The sequence below is a fragment of the Hemiscyllium ocellatum genome, chromosome 31 (assembly GCF_020745735.1).
Source record: "Hemiscyllium ocellatum isolate sHemOce1 chromosome 31, sHemOce1.pat.X.cur, whole genome shotgun sequence".
Taxonomy (NCBI): domain Eukaryota; kingdom Metazoa; phylum Chordata; class Chondrichthyes; order Orectolobiformes; family Hemiscylliidae; genus Hemiscyllium; species Hemiscyllium ocellatum.
Genome location: NC_083431.1, coordinates 43,627,221 through 43,641,644, shown reverse-complemented (window position 1 = coordinate 43,641,644; position 14,424 = coordinate 43,627,221). Strand labels below are relative to the sequence as shown.

Here is a 14,424-nt window from a genome sequence, read left to right as displayed (position 1 = left end):
GCAGAGACTCTGTTGCCTTTTGAGTTGTGTCTGCCTTGGGATATAGCTCTAATTCCAGATTACAGCTCAGACATTATTCAGTTTTTCCACTTAAAGTGTGCGTGCTTTTATAATAAATGAATGATTTTGAGATCATTAAAGAAGGCTGGCGAAAGTCCCTTTTACTCTGAATAACAGTACAAAAGAGAAACAGTTGGCCATTTTGGTGTTTGAATCAAAACTTTTATATTATTGGTGCGACAACTGGAGTGGTGAGGCTTGATCACCAGCGTATTCCTCCCATCATAGTCGTGATTCAAGGATTAACAATTATCCTACTTGCAGTAATCGGTTTACTGGATTAGGCATATTTTCATACTACCCTCCCTATTCATCCCAGAGTACCATTTAGCAGACTCAAATCACAATTTTGAAACTACAGAATCTATATTGTCACAACACAATTACAATATAATAAAACAAATGTGAAGAATTATATAAACACATATGGAAAATGTCAGCAGTAGGCCATTTACCCTTCATAAGGACTACCTTTGAAGAAATATGGAGGTTGTTTTAGTTACTGTTGGATTGAGTATGTTTTGTCGTCTTGTAAAACATGCGATATCGGTGTTACGTATCCAATCTAACAAAGTCACCACCCTCAGGCAGGAGGTCAGAATCAAGTCTTCTAACTGATCAACAGGCTTTGGAGACCTGTTTTTTTTTAACCCTTAATTCTTTTCTGAAATCAGGAACATCCAGAAGGAAGCATTCATTTAAAAGAAAAAGTCAACTGTGCTTCATTTCTTTATATATGAATAAAGTCAACCAATCCCAGAATTGGTAGCAGGACTCACAGCTGTACAGCTGCAATGATTCACCAGTTGACAGCTTTCCAGACAAATCTGTCCATTAGGTAAAATGGAACCAGACCTTCAAAATGGACACACAAGTAGCTTGTTCAGTTCATAGTAACCCCCCCTACTACTTCATCAACGCAACCATTAGCAGTTTAAAATCATGATCACATCATCTTGAAGCAAATGGGGTAATTTCTCAAACTTTAAAGAAAACTGAAAGTTCGATTTATGACAATGATTTTGACAGCAATGTTTACTGGTGTAAAGTGATAGTGTGTATGGGGCACTAATACTATCTTATAAATAAATCAGAATATTGTACCTTGCTGACATGTCCCATATTAATGCGTTGTACATAGAAACACTGTATGATAGTTGTAGCTCTAGTTTAGTCAGATAGTGGCATTAAACTACAGGATAAATGTTGGCTAGCAAGGGTTCTTCAAGTCAAATGATGTGCAGCAACTGAGAATAAGTTTTACAGAACCTCACCAGTGCTGGTCATAACCCTGAATGCCAACACATCAGAGTCTGCTTTTGCACCCTCAACAAGACCTAAAAATGTAACAATCTTACACTTAACTACTTTCTTTGTGACATTTACAAAGCCATATCACTTTGTTACACGTCTCCTTCACCACCACTGCACACTCCACAGCCCCAGCCATACAAGTGTTGATTGTAGATTCATATTTTTGATGGAAAGTTTCAGATATTCTATTCTGAGCATGAAACTTGGAACAGAAAACGTTTGAAGACTGCAGAGGGAAATGGATTGATTTAACTGTTCAATTAGTCCCTAGCAAAGGGCAATCTGTTTCAGTCCAATCTCAGACCATCACAGTGGTAACTAACACCAGATCATCAAGACGGAAAGCAGGGGGAAAAGACTGAAATCAAGATTTTACAACAACACTTCATTATTGAAAAGTCAGCCCCGCAATTTGAAGGCAGCAAAACAAGAGGAAAAAAGGTCAGTCTGGTACCTTTTACATTACTGAGCGTAAAAGACCAGTTTATTAACTAAACTGTACAAATATCTCTCCTTCTTTGAATGGCAATCATTCTTATCAGTGACATCAGACAACAGCCAAATAAAGCTCATTAAACCTACAGATGCTGAAAATCAGTAACTAAAACAGAAATTATGGGAAAAGCTCAGCAGATCTGGCAATATCTATTGACATAAATCACAGTTAAATTTTCCAGTCCAGTGACCGGAAGGGCCACTGGACTCAAACCATTAACTCAGATTTCTCCCCACAGCTGCTGACAAATAAAGAGCATTCCTGTATAATCGGAGGTTGCAATCCAAATCATCACTCAGTTCTACAGCAATGCAAGTCACAATCAGGCAACAGAGTCGGTTCTGCAGTAATGTGGTATTTCCATGCTCATACATCCCCGTGTTATAAGAAAATAGCCTAATAGAGGCACCATTTAAACTAATGGTGTCAGAATAGTGTTATAATGAATACAAGCTTTAAAAGTTCCCATTTTAGAAACACTGGCCCCAATTCATCAATAGTGTTACAGCGCATTTGCATTAACGAAACACAGCAGAACGACTTGTCTAAGGTAAGCTTCAACTCCAGGTCCTGATAAGATTCTGCAGATGCTGTCGAATTCTGTGATTCCTATCAGCAAAATGTTACAACACCCAACAGAGCAGGCAGCAGTGAGGGGGACCTCCAGATGTGGTGGCAAAATACAAACTCATGTCAACTTATGAAAGTATCACAAGTTTTTCAAAAGCAAAGAGAACCCAATCTTTGTGCCAAACAACACATGGAAATAACTTGCACAATAATCAATAAACATCAGCAGGCCTGAAGTGCTTCTGAAAACATCAAAAAAAAGTGTTTCTCACACACACACACACACACAAGTCGGGTCTTTGAGATATGGTATAAAAGAACAGCATTGGTGTGGGATTAAGACTTTGAGACTACAAGCAGGAAGGTGCTGCTGTTGTGTCACCAAGCGGAGCATTTCATAGTCTGGAACTATCTTGTGATGCAGTGCAGATTCTGTGAAGCAATGTTTCTTACCCTGGTTCCTTCTCCCAAAGCCCAGAGAGAGAGAGAGACAGAGACACACACATACACACACAGAGTTGCGTGACAAGGGTGAAAAATCGCAATCCTAATTCCAGGACCCTTTGTGTCCACGGCAACCAGTATTCATCACCTAGGAAACTAATCTCGTGGTATTTGAACAATGTAACTACGGTCTTTAATCTCTCGGAGACTGATCTTTTTATCTGCACATAACTCATTCTATCATTACACCACCAAAATAGCAAAACACAAATCCAATCTCTAACTCTCTGCTGACACCACAATTCGTGTTTTATAAAGGACCAGGACTTGAAGATTCAACAACACCAGGTCGAAAGTGATAAAAACCAAGTGATTGCCCAACACGAAAGAAGGAAATGCTCATCTCAATAAAGGTATTTCTACAATGAATGAGCATATTAAAAACATCAGACTGGAGGGTTAGCTGTCAATCTAACCACTTTCACACAGTTGTGGGTCTGCTATCCACCTTTTTAAGAGGTACCATACCCCACCCCCCCAGTGCTCTGGGAAAGAGGTGAATTGATTGAAGGTACCAGAGAAAAAAAATACACGTCAGGTGACTTACACTGAAAACTACACGACTTGAGAATGAGGTAAAGTTATACTGCAGCAGATTGTGGAGAAGGGAAGGTTTACAAATTTATGATCATAAACACATGAAATAAGAGCAGCACTAGTCCATTTAGCCCTGTGAGACTATCCCGTCAGTTGTTGAGATTGACATTGAAACTGTTTTGCTGGCTGGAGATCCTTTTCACCTTGCTGCCCCTGCAGCCAACAGTGGCTTTGGTAGGCAGCTCATTCAGGCCATTAACTAAGCATCTTGGCCAAAAATGGGCACAATCTCCTGTCTTTTGTTTTGTTAAGAAAACAAAAGTGATTAAATTTCATGCTTCTGTCTCCGACACCAACTTCACCTTCTGCATAAAATTCAGAGACCAGAAAAGTCAACTTTTGATTAAGTTCAGCCAATGTAAATTGGCAGCTCTAAATCCTCTGTGCAACGTGGGCAGTTCTAAAATTGGAAACCTGGCACTAGGATAACTTCAGGAAGAATTGTGCGAGTTTGACAGCACAGTGCTGACTCTCCAGAATGCAAGTCATTCCACATCAGTTTGGGGCAGCTGGTCAGCATGGATGAGTTGGACCGAAGGGTCTGTTTCCATGCTGTATGGCTCCCTCATTATTCAGTTTGTAAACTGGGCTGATCTTATCAACACAAAAATCGGAAAGTAACTCAATCTCCTGTGCCTTGCCAAGACTGAATCTCTTGACTTGTCATCCACCCAATCCAAATAATGTTATGTGGCAATAAACAGGTCACAAACAGGCTACTGTCAGATCAGTTCAAATCTCCCAGGATCATGCTGAAGCTGGGCAGTGACCTGGTCAGGTTGTACCTGGAGAACCAGGTGCAGTTCTGGTTAACGTGACATTAGGGGGCAAATATCCAGAGGCCAAATAGGGAAGAGCATTAAGGAACCAACCTCGGCTCTTCAGACTCAAAAAAAAGAGAATCTCAAAGAGAATGTTAACAGGATACATTAAAATTAATTAATGGTCAAAACGGTAGATTTGTAATTTTGGGCTTAATGCCTTTCTGTATCAACACCTTCCTTCAGTACCAGTGAGCAGCTCACCTGCACACACTATCACAGTGAACGCTATGGTGCTGATGGCGGAGAAATTAAAGACCACAAATAGAACCTAGAATCCCCACAGTGTGGAAGCAGGCCATTCAGGCCTCTGAAGAGCATCCCACCCAGACCCACTACCCTACCCTATCCCTGTAACCCTGCATTTCCTATGGCTAATGGGAATTTTTAAAAAGAGCGTCACACCATGTTACATAATGGGGGCTTAATCACAAGTCTTTCGACAAAATATTGTAACTGCTACATTAAATTCACCTCAAGAAACTGAAAATGTGCACCAGCTGAGAGTAGAACTGAAAAGTGCTTCAAGTAGTGATTCTATATCAAGGAATGCAAGGGTATAATGACCAGATCCAGCATCCACTTACTGCATTACAATTAAATGACAGGTTCACATTTATCCTTGACAAGGCATTAACAAGAGTCCTGCATCTTCTTACAAAATGAGATATTTGCTATGGCTCATGGATCAGCACTTTCACCTGAGTCAGTAGACTGTGTATTCAAAACTTAAACACAACGTTGAGATTGATGCTCCTTGAGGGTGCTATGGTGCGAGGGGGTGGCATGTTTCAGAGGACAGGTCAAACCAAGGTCCTCGAAAGCAGATATAAATCATCTCATTGCATTTCCAAGAACAGTGGCGCTCTCTCTGATGTCATGGTCATTGTTTATCCCTCCGCCAACATCAACAAATCAAGCACAATGGCTCAGTGGTTAGCACTGTTGCCTCTCAGCACCAGGGACTTGGGTTTGATTTCACCCTTTGGCAACTGTGTGCGCTGAGTTTACACGCTCTCGCCTTGTCTGCGTGGGTTCCCTCTGGGTGCTCTGGTTTCCCCCCACAGTCCAAAGATATGCAGGTTAGTTGGATTGGCTTAAATTGCCCAGTGTTCAGGGGCATGCAGGCTCGATGGATTAGCCATGGGAAATGTACGGTTACAGGGATAGGGTGGGCAACTCTTCAGAGGACTGGTGTGGATTTGATTAGCCAAATGGCCTGCTTCCACAGTGTAAGGATTCTATGATTCTAAATGATCTGCTGTCATTGATGATTATGGGTGTTTGCTCACATTTGCTGCTGTGTTTCTTACACAATACCTGTGACAACCCTTCACAATGTACATTGGTGGCTGTGAAGGACTTGAGAGCCTCCTGTTCTCTCTAGAGTTTAGAAGAATGAGGTAAGACTTTAGTGAAAAATACAATCTTCACAGACTCGAAAGGGTAAGTGCAGGACAGAAATTTCCTATGGGGGTGGAGTTGAGAATTTTGAATTGCAGGAATCGACTTAGAGTTAGTCCATTAAGGCCTGAGTTGAGGATGTATTTCTTTTCTCTTAGGAATTCTTTGCCCCTGAGTGCAGTGGGGACAAAATCATTGAGTATGTTCAACACCATCATTCCCACTAATTCCTCCACCTTCTGTGTGCACCTCCAAGATGTTGTTCAAGATAGAGAGCGATAGGTCTCTAAGTATTAAACACGTCAAAGGACACTGTGTGGGATACTGGTACCAAGGTGAGGATTAACTATGATCTGGTTGAATGATGAAGTAGACTGAAGGAATTGAATGGGAAAGTGTGACACTGGAAAAGCACAACAGGCCAGGTAGCAGCCAAAGAGCAGGAGAATCAACGTTTTGACCATAAGTCCTTCGTCAAGAATGTGCGTGCATGTCAGGGAAGTAGGGGAGGGAAAGGCGGCTGAGAGATAAATGGGAGAGTGACGGTGGGCCTGGGGGCAAGGCAGATGGGGAGGCGATAGAGAAATGCCGGGTGGGGGGTGATGGTGATAAGTTGGATGGGAGTGTGGAATGGATAGGTAGGAAGGAAGATGGACACGTAGGACAGGTCAAGACGGTGATGCCAAACTGAAGGTTAGATCTGGGATGAGTTGGTGGGAGGGGAGATAAGGAAACTGGTGAAGTCAACATTGATGCCGTGTGGTTGGAGGGTTCCCAGGGAAAGATGAGGTGTTCCTCCTCCAGGCATTGGGTTTTGGTGGAGGAGGCCTAGGACTTGCATGTCCTTGGTGGAGGAGGAGTTGAAGTGGTCGGCCACAGGGTGGTGGGGTTGTTTGGTGCGTGTGTCCCAGAGATGTTCCCTGAAACATTCTGCAAGTTGATGTCCTGTCACCCCAATGTAAAGGAGATCACATCGACAGCAATGGACACAGTAGGTGAGGTGCTTGCATGTGCAGGAAAATCTCTGTCAGATGTGGAAGGATCCTTCAGGACCTTGGATGGTGGTGAGGGCGCAGGTTTTGTACCTCTTGCAATGCCAAGGGAAGGTGCCGGGAGTGGAGCATGGGTTGGTGGGGAGGTGTGGACCAAACAATGGCAGAGGATAATGCGCTACATCTGAAGATTGGTGGGGTGGAAGGCGAGGACTGGGGATTCTATCTTTATTGCAGTTGGAGGGGTAGGGTTCAAGGGCAGAGATGCAGGAAGTGGAGGAAGATCATCTGCATCTACCTGTCACCTTCCCAGCTACCTTCCCCCAACCCCACCCTCCCAGTTACTCTCAGCCCCCTTCTCCCCCACCCCCAACCCACATTCCTGATGAAGGGCTTATGCCAGAAATATCGACTCTCCTGCTCCTCGGATGCTGCCTGACCTGCTGTGCTTTTCAAGCACCACACTTTTTGACTCTGATCTCCAGCATCTGCAGTCCTCACTTTCTCTCGAAGGAACTGAATGATCCATTTCTGCTCCTATTTTCTTTTCAGCCATAAAAAGGCATTATATTAAAAGACATTTCCTTTACAATTTGCATCTAGGCACAAATGAGTAGTTTTGTGACTGGTCAGATGGAAATTATGGTTCCGTAGGAGTGAATATTAAGTCACTTAAGGGGCACCCTGTGCTAATTTATTACTGACATGGAGGTCCCTGGCAACTACAGATTACTCCCATCCTTCTGTAAATATTGCAATTACTGGCACACTTTCAGACGCAAGCTAGAAATATTGAGATACCTTGCACATGCCAGGAGTACAAGAACTAATAGCCAGAGCAGGATTGGCTACTGAATGCTCCATCACTGCTAAAAACTGTTGCTTTAAAGATGTAGCACTGAAAATAACAATCACCTCAACAAGACAAAATACCCAGAAGCTGATGTCCTTCAGGGACCCCTGGAGTTCACAGTTTGAAAAGAAAACTAGTCACTGGAAACCCAATTACTGGAAAAGTACAGAACCACCGTCAAAAGGAAGATAAAACCAACCATTCACTACGAATGAAGTCAAAAGCTTGAATTGAAATCAGGAAGGAAAACCTTTCAATACTGCAGTTACAATTAATAACAAAGTTGACACAACCCAAGTGAAACCCTGCACTTTGCATCAGTAACAGATTTGGGAACGCAGTTACTGGAGGAACTGGGGTCCCTTTGGGGTGTGTGTGTGTGTGTGTGCGCGCGTTAACACTCACAAATTGCGGAAATGGGCCTCGCATGAGCGTGCAAACCGACAAGGGAAGGGAAAAGAGGGCGACTGGCAGTGGCTGACCACGGCGCAGTGAAGGAGTCTCTCGGCCTAATGAGCAGGCAGCAGACCGCTGCAACTACCAGGATCTGACAGAGGGGAGGGCCGCGCACAAAAATACCAGATTAATGAAAACAGCGGCATCCGTGAAAACCTTCTCTCTCTCTCCCCCCACCCCCATCCCCTGCAAAACACAAGTGAAAACCCTCACTGCCTGATCTCCTGGCAGCGTGACCCAGCCAGTCACGTGTCGCCGCAGGATACAATATGTATCTGTAAAAATATGAAACATTGTTACCAGTTGCTCGTGTTTGTTTCTCTGTTTGTTACTTACACCATTCAATTTAGTCGGCCCACCACAGCGCTGATCTCTTCTTTCTCTCAAAAACCATACACACAAATACACAAGGAATTCCTTCTGTTTTTTTTAAAAAATATATTTTTTAAAAAGTCCTTAATTTCTCCTTTAGACCAATCCGGAATTTTTTTTTCCTTTTGTTTTTAAATGTACAATCCGGAGTGTGTTTCTGATACAGAAAAAAAAATGGGATGTCTTTTTGTCCTGATTGCAGACTAGGCACTGAAGGAGGTTTGGCAGATTTTTTTTGCTGGCTGTGCTCAGACTAGCCTTTGTTCTCTAATCCCAGTAAAGCGGCAACTCATTCGCCCCTGCTAATCCCAGCTCCAGTCCTACACACTCCGTCATTGGCTGTAATTTACATACGGATTAAGGCACACACACATACATATGTCCCATTCTTTGTGCCAAATTACGGCCCCTTCAAACTGACAAGAGGAGGAACCAGGGGCGGTAGAGAGACGCGAAATTGACGGGGGAAAAAAGTGCCTTAAACTATGTGCACATCAATTTCCCGAATTAAAATATTCCCATTCTTCCCCCAAAATAAAACCCAGAGAGGGGGTCGCGTACATTTAAATTAAACTACGACATGATTTTATTTTAAAGGGGGTCTTTTACGGGACTGTATTGCTTTGGTTGTGCAGGATATCAGAGGTTTGCAAGATTGCAGCCCTGCCTGAACCAGCCGTGTTCGTTAATCTGCAGGATTTAAAAACTGTGCAGGGGTTTTCATTTTGCTCTCCCTTTCAGGTTGCAGATTAGGCAGAGCATGTGATCCTCCCACGGGACTGATAAAAGGAGACAGATATATATACACACACACACATACGCATCAAATGGCCGACTGCACGGTTACGTTTTTGCGTCTTGAGGTCTCTCACTCCGTGTAGCCTGAAAGGGGGGAGAGAGAGAGAGAGAGAGAACAGACCAGACCAGACCAAAAACACGTACCTGCTCTGAAGCATAATTTTGAAGATTCAGCGGTAGTCCCGATTCATCGGCATTTCGAGCGTTCCTTTACAAGCATTGAAGATGTGATGCGTTTCAAAGCCATATTCAAGAGTTAAACTTTGCAGTGAAGAGGCTGCGCAGTACAGCGGCCAGCTGATAAGTAAATTGAACTCACCTCTGCGTTCATCACTTTGCTGGCGTCTCAGTTAACTCTCTGCTTGCTGCGAGAAGCCGACCAGAAAGCAATTCCATATGATTTGGCTGAATAGGGGGGCCCTCTGGATGAAATAACGCGAATCCTCCACTCAGTAATCCGGGGCCCCTTGATCATCTGGATTTCGAGATTACTCCTGTGCCGCGGGAGCAATGTCCCTATTTCTGGACGACAAAGCCTCCCGTTTGTTCCAGAGGTTCATAGTAACATCTCTGGCCAGGCTGGCTGGGGAAGATTTCCTGGCTTGTTAGACGATAAGTATTAATTTTTACAAATTGCTACTGTGGAGGGTCAATCACTGACCATAATCCCAAGAGGCTGCCACTGTAAATTTGATACAATACATAAAAGTTTGACACAAAAACCCACAAACGTTTTTGTTTCTGATTGTCGTATTACAAATATCAGAAAGTCTGAGGGCAGCTACACTTGTTTGCACTGTCTCCAAATGGAATCCTTACAGTGTGGAAGGCCATTCCTCCCAGCAGATCCACACCAACCCTTGACCCATCCCATCCCGGTAACTCTGTATTTCCCATGGTTAACCCACCTAGCCTGCACATTCCTGGGCAACTGAGCATTGCCAGTCCACCTTGATGGGATTCCCCAATGGGTGGGGTTTCCTCCCATAGTGTACCTTTGGACCTTGCGAACCAGTCTCCCATGAGAACCTGGTCGAACACCATACTAAAGTCCACATACTGTAGGTCTACTGCTCTGCCCACATCAATCCTCTTTGTTGCTTCTTCAAAACACTCAATCAAGTCGGGCGAAGCCAGAATCAAACCCAGGTCCCTGGCACTGTGGGGCCTCAGTGCTAACCACTGAGCCTTGGCCTGCTCATTTCACAACCAGTCCTGAGGCCAATAGATTTTGGGGCAGCACTGTAGCAGAATGTGCAAATCCTACACAGAATGTGCAAACTGCCCAGGGAGAATGTGCAAATCCTACACAGAATGTGCAAACTGTCCCAAGGAGAACGTGCAAATCCCACACAGAATGTGTAAACCGTCCCAGGGAGAATGTGCAAAACTACGTAGAATGTGCAAACTGCCCCAGGAAGAATGTGCAAACCCATGCAGAACGTGCAAACTGCCGAGGGAGAATGTGCAAACCAAACGCAGAATGTGCAAACTTCCCCAGGGAGAATGTATGTGGGTTTTGCACAATGTGCAAACTGCCTAAAGGAGAATGTACAAATCCCATGTGGAATGTGCAAACTGCCACAAGGTGAATGTGCAAACACTCCATGGAGAATGTGCAAACTGCCTCAGGGAGAATGTACGAACCTCACGCAGAATGTGCAAACCATCCCAGGGAGAATGTGCAAACCCTGCAGAATGTGGAAACCGCCCCAGGGAGAATGTGCAAACCTCACGCAGAATGCCCCAGGAAGAATGTGCAAACCCACACTGAATGTGCAAACTGCCTCAGGGAAAATGTGTAAACTCCATACAGAATTTGCAAACTGTCCCAGGGAGAATGTGCAAACCCAAGCAGAATGTGCAAACCGCCCCAGGGAGTGTGTGCAAACCGCCCCAGGGAGTGTGTGCAAACCGCCCCAGGGAGAATGTTCAAACCCAAATAGAATGTGCAAACCACCCCAGGAAGAATGTGCAAACCCAAGTAGAATGTGCAAACTGCCCCAGGGAGAATTTGCAAACCCACGTGGAATGTGCAAACCACCCCGGGGAGAATGTGCAAACCGCGCTAGGGAGAATGTTCAAACCCACGAATGTGCAAACTACCCAGGAAGAATGATCAAACCCACGCGGAATGTGCAAACCACGCCAGGGAGAATGTGCAAACCCATGTAGAATGTGCAAACAACCCTAGGGAGAAAGTGCAAACCCATGTAGAAGGTGCAAACTACCCAGGAAGAATGATCAAACCCACGCGGAATGTGCAAACTGCCCCAGAGAGAATTTGCAAACCCATATAGAATGTGCAAACTGCCCCAGGGAGAATTTACAAACCCACGTGGAATGTGCAAACCGCTCCTGGGAGAGTTTGCAAACTGCGCTAGGGAGAATGTTCAAATCCACGTAGAATGTGCAAACTGCCCAGGGGGAGTTTGCAAACTGTCCCAGGGAGAATGTTCAAACCCACGTAGAATGCGCAAACCGCTCCAGGGAGAATGTGCAAACCCATGTCGAATGTGCAAAGCGTCCGAGGAAGAATGTGCAAACCCACATACGATGTGCAAACCTCCCCAGGGAGAATGCGCAAATCCGAAGCAGAATGTGCAAACTGTCCCTGGGAGACTTTGAAAACCCACCTAGAATGAGCAAACCACCCCATGGAGAATGTGCAAAACACACATACAGTGTGCACACTGCCCCTGGGAGAATGTGCAATACCCATGCAGAATGGGCAAACTTTCCCAGGGTAAATGTGCAAACCGCCCCAGCGAGAATATGCAAACCACCCTAGGGAGAATGTGCAAATTACCCGAGGAAGAATGTGCAAATTACCCCAGGGAGAATGTGCAAATCCCGTGTAGAATGTGCAAACCACCCCAGGGAGAATGCTCAAACCCACGTTGAATGTGAAAACTGCCCCAGGAAGAATGTGAAAAACCATGCAGAATGTGCAAACTGCCCCAGGGAGAATGTGCAAACTGTTCTAGGGAGAATGTGCAAAACCCACGCAGACTGTGCAAACTGCCCCAGAAAGAATGTGGAAAACCCACATAAAATGTGCAAACTGCTCCAGGGAGAATGTGCAAAACCCATGTAGAATGTGCAAACCATTCCAGGGAAATGTTCAAACCCACATAGAATGTTCTAACCGTCTCAGGGAGAATGTGCAAACCTATGCAGAATGTGCAAACCACCCAAGGGAGATTTGGTAAACTGCCCGAAGGAGAATGTGCAAACTACCCCAGGGAGAATGCGCAAACCCACGTAGAATGTGCAAACTGCCCCAGGGAGAATGTGCAAACGCATGTAGAATGTGCAAACTGCTCCAGGGAGAATGTGCAAAACGTCCCAAGGAGAATGTACGAACAGCCCCAGGGACAATATGCAAACCATCTGAGGGAGAATGTGCAAACCCACACAGAATGTGCAAACTGCTCCAGGGAGAACGTGCAAATTACCCTAGGGAGAATGTGCAAAACCCATGTAGAATGTGCAAACCATCCCAGGGAAATGTTCAAACCCAAATAGAATGTTCAAACAATCTCAGGGAGAATGTGCAAACCTACACAGAATGTGCAAACTGCCCCAGGGAGAATGTGCAAACACCCCACGCAGAATTGGCAAACCGCCCGAAAGAGAAAGTGCAAACTGCCCCAGGAAGATTTGCAAACCCACGTAGAATGTGCAAACCACCCCATGGAGAACGTGCAAAGCATCTCAAGGAGAATGTGCAAACCCACGTAGAATGTGCACACTGCCCTAGAGAGAATGTCTAAACCGCCCCAGGGAGAATATGCAAACCCACGTAGAATGAGCAAACTGCTCCAAGGAGAATGTACCAAACCCACGTAGAATGTGCAAACTGCTCCAAGGAGAATGTACAAACCACCCCAAGGAGAGTGTTCAAACCATCCCGTGGAGAATGTTCAAACCCACTTAGAACATGCAAACCACCCCATGCAGACTGTGCAAATTACCCGAGGGAGAATGTGCAAAACCCACATAAAATGTGCAAACTGCTCCAAGGAGAATGTGCAAATTACCCCAGGGAGAATGTGTAAAACCCATGTAGAATGTGCAAACCATCCCAGGCAGAATGTGTAAAACCCATGTAGAATGTGCAAACTGCCCAGGGAGAATTTGCTAACCGTCCCAGGGAGAGTCTGCAAAAAGTCCCAAAGAGAATGTGGAAACCCACACAGAATGTGCAAACTGCCCCAGGAAGAATGTGGAAACCCATGTAAAATGTGCAAACCACCCCATGGAGAATGTGCAAAGCATCCCAAGGAGAATGTGCAAACCCACGTAGAATGTGCAAACTGCCCCAGGGAGAACATGTAAATCCCAAGCAGAATGCGCAAACTGTCCCTGGGAGAATTTGCAAACCCACATAGAATGTGCAAACTGCTCCACGTAGAATGTGCAAACTGCTCCAGGGAGAATGTGCAAACTGCTCCAGGGAGAATATGCAAACCATCCCAGGGAGAATGTGCAAACCGTCCTAGAGAGAGTGTGCTAACCGCTCTAGGGAGAATGTTCAAACCCACGTAGAATGTGCAAACTGTCCCTGGGAGAATTTGAAAACCCACGTAGAATGTGAAAACGGCTGCAGGGAGAATGTACAAACTGCTCCAGGGAGAATGTGGAAACTGCCACAGGGAGAATGTACAAACTGCTCCAGGGAGAATCTGCAAACCACCCAGGGAGAGTGTGCAAATTGCCCTAGGGAAAATGTTCAAACCCACATAGAATGTGCAAACTGCTCCAGGGAGAATGTGCAAACTGCTCCAGGGAGAATGTGCAAACTGCTCCAGGGAGAACATGCAAACCATCCCAGGGAGAGTGTGCTAACCACCCTAGGGAGAATGTTCAAACCCACATAGAATGTGCAAACTGCCCCAGGGAGAATGTGCAAACTGCTCCAGGGAGAATGTACAAACCGCTCCAGGGAGAATGTGAAAACCGCTCCAGGGAGAATGTGAAAACCGCTCCAGGGAGAATGTGCAAACCACTCCAGGGAGAATGTGCAAACCCACGTAGAATGTGAAAACTGCCACAGGGAGAATGTGTAAATCCCAAGCAGAATGTGCAAACTGTCCCTGGGAGAATTTGAAAACCCACGTAGAATGTGAAAACTGCTCCAGGGAGAATGTACAAACTGCTCCAGGGAAAGTCTGCAAACCACCC

General features: G+C 45.1%; 1 protein-coding gene across 8 annotated transcripts in view; it reads right to left on the bottom strand.

Annotated features, from left to right (window-relative positions):
- The window catches only part of gtf2ird1 (GTF2I repeat domain containing 1), a 215,490-nt gene extending 205,982 nt beyond the window's left edge, over positions 1-9,508 (bottom strand). For 7 of the 8 annotated variants that reach the window (XM_060847791.1, XM_060847794.1, XM_060847796.1 and 4 more), the window contains exon 1: positions 9,382-9,508. The gene's annotated coding sequence lies outside the window, so the exon portion shown is untranslated. Of the gene's footprint in view, positions 1-8,403; positions 8,671-9,381 lie in introns of those variants that run through there. The other variant, XM_060847792.1, reaches the window with a different exon arrangement.
- Between the last annotated feature and the right edge of the window lie 4,916 nt (positions 9,509-14,424).